Raw genomic sequence first — 2,500 nt, 5'->3', positions numbered from 1 at the left:
CGAGCACGGGGCTCGGCCCGCCGGCGGCTGTACGGCCCTCCCGGGGCTCGCTCGCCGAAGGCCCGCCGCCGATTCCCCGAGGCCGGTGGGGGACCGCCCCCGTCTGCCCCTCTCGCCTCCGCTGGCGCCCGCCGCCGGTGCCCATCGCCGGGAGCCGGCCCCCCCCTGTCACCCGACGGCGATCCGCCGCCGCCGGGGCAGGGGAGGGTCGGGCCCGGGGGAGGGTCCGGCGGGGAGTGGGCGGCAGTGCGCGGGAGGGTCGGCGGGGCTTGCTCCCCCGGCGCCCGCGGGAGGAAGCGGCGGGCGGAGACGCGAGCGAGATGGCACCCCGGGTCGGGACGGGTGCCGACGGGTCGCCACCCCTAAGCGGTGGGGGGCGGACCCGCGGCGGGCTGCGGCGGAGCAGCCCGTCTTGCAGAGACGGCGAGGACAGGCGTTCCGGGATGGCGCGCGGGGCGGGCGCCGGGCGGCGGCGGACCCCGAGCGGGGGCCGTCGCGCCAGGCCACGCGAGGCGACGGGTCGTGCCCGAGCGGGCGGCCCAAACCACGGCTCTCCTCCCGGGCGCAGCTGCCGCCGGGCGCCGGGTTACTGAGGGAAACCCCGGGCCCCGGGAGGAGGACGAGGTCGTGGCGGCGGGTGTCGGGCGCACCCCGCGGGCGGACGCTCCGCCGAGGGGCGCCGGAGCCGGCTGGCGGGTGCCGGGTTTCCCCTCCGCGTCCCGTCTCGCTGCTGCCGCCGAGGCTGCCGCCGTCGCCGCGAGGCGGCGGCGGCCCGGCGGCGGGCGGCGGCGGGGGAGGCACCCCCGCGGGGATTTCAGGTCGTTTCCCTCACCCCAGGGCCAGGTACCTAGCGTCCGCGCTCCTCCTGCCCCCCCTCGGTGACCCACCCGTGTGGTCCCGTGTGCCAGCTCGCTCCTCCCGGGCGCTGCGCCGTGAGCGCCGCACCGGCCGTGCCCTCCCGCCCTTTCCGCTTTCCCTTTCTCTCCCCCCCCCCCACCGCTCCAGCCGCCCCGCGCCGTGCCGCGGGGACCGTGCTGCGAGCGGGCCGGGCGGGGGGGGGGGGCGGGGTGGCGGGAGGAGCGGAGGGCCTCCGGCCACCGCGGCCGCCGGTAGCCGCCCCGGGTAGGGATGGCCATGGGCCCCGGGCTCCGGGCCCGAGGGTTCTCGGCGGGAGAGCCGGGCGGGGGTTTAAAGACTCGGGCGGCCCGATGCGACCCGGGGGGCAGCCGGGTGTGCTGCCGGAGGGCCGGGGGGCCGGCGCGCGCGGGCGCCGTGCCCCCCCATGCCAGCCGGCGCGCCCCGCGCTCGCCCTGCGGGCAGCCGGGACGGAGAGGGGTACCCTGCCCCCTCTCTCCGCGGTCTGGTCTCGGCGGAGGGACGCCGCGCGGTCGGCTGGCGCCGGCCTGCCTCGAACGCGTGACCCCGGCGCGAGCGCGTGCTCTCGCCGGGACGGTGAGCCCCCACCCACCGCGGGTGGTGCGGACGCCGCGCCTCGGCGCGATCCGCTCTCCTCCCTGGCCGGGGCTCTCGGTCTGCCGCCGTGGCCGCTGGCGGCGGCGCCCTACCCGCCGGCACTCCGCCATCCGGCGCGCCTGCCTCGCTCTGCCCAACCCGGCTTCGCCGGGCGGCGGGCGGGCGGCAGGCGGGCGGCGGGGGCGGCCCCCCCCGTTCTCCGCGTGGAGACGGGGAGAGCGGGCGCCGTCCCCGTCCGTCCCGCCTTGCCCGCCCGCCCGCCGCCGGGCGTCTGTCCGCGGAAGGGACGGGAGAGCGCGTGGTGTCGTCCGGGAGGCTGTGTGTGCGCGCGCGCGGGCGTGGGCGCCGCCTCGGGGCCACGGCGGAGCCGGAGGCCGGCGAGGCGAGCGAGGAGCTGGGGAGCGCGGGGCCGGTGGGCCGCGGGCGCGCGGGCAGCGGCCGGTGCCGCTGCCGGTGGCGGCCGGGCTCCGACGCTGGGGGTCCGCGGGGAGCCGCCCCCTCCCCCAGCGTCCCCGAGGCAGGCGGCGCGGCCGGCGCGCTGCTCCCCGCCGGGCCGGGCCGAGCCTGGGCGCCTGGGCCGGACTCGAAGCGAGCAAAGGGTTGTCCCAGGTCGGGAGCGAGGGCTCCCCGCCCTTCTCGTTCGGGTTTTCCTTTTCCCTTTTTCCCCCCCCACTCTGTGCTCGTACGGTCAGCGGGGCGAGCCCCTCTCTCTGGCTCTCGGCCGTCCCTCGCTCAGCAGCCGGCGTCGGCGTGAGGAGGGAGGCGGAGCGGAGGGGGGGCCCTCAGGGGCTGCCGAAGGCTGCCCGGTCCCCCCGCGCGCGCGGCGGGGACCGAAACCGAGACAACTCTTAGCGGTGGATCACTCGGCTCGTGCGTCGATGAAGAACGCAGCTAGCTGCGAGAATTAATGTGAATTGCAGGACACATTGATCATCGACACTTCGAACGCACTTGCGGCCCCGGGTTCCTCCCGGGGCTACGCCTGTCTGAGCGTCGCTTGGCGGTCAATCGTCACCCCCGCTGTCGC

The 2,500-nt window shown here is 79.2% G+C and overlaps 1 non-coding gene across 1 annotated transcript; it reads left to right on the top strand.

The window, feature by feature from the left end:
- The first annotated feature begins 2,316 nt into the window (after nucleotides 1–2,316).
- On the top strand, nucleotides 2,317–2,469 carry LOC136995550 (5.8S ribosomal RNA). The gene has a single exon (XR_010887095.1). It is a non-coding gene; the product is annotated as a 5.8S ribosomal RNA (ribosomal RNA).
- The last annotated feature ends 31 nt before the right edge of the window (nucleotides 2,470–2,500 follow it).

The sequence above is a fragment of the Apteryx mantelli genome, unplaced genomic scaffold, assembly GCF_036417845.1.
Source record: "Apteryx mantelli isolate bAptMan1 unplaced genomic scaffold, bAptMan1.hap1 HAP1_SCAFFOLD_124, whole genome shotgun sequence".
NCBI classification, from domain to species: domain Eukaryota; kingdom Metazoa; phylum Chordata; class Aves; order Apterygiformes; family Apterygidae; genus Apteryx; species Apteryx mantelli.
Note: the sequence above shows the minus strand (reverse complement) of the source record. Positions and strands in the feature narration are given on the sequence as shown.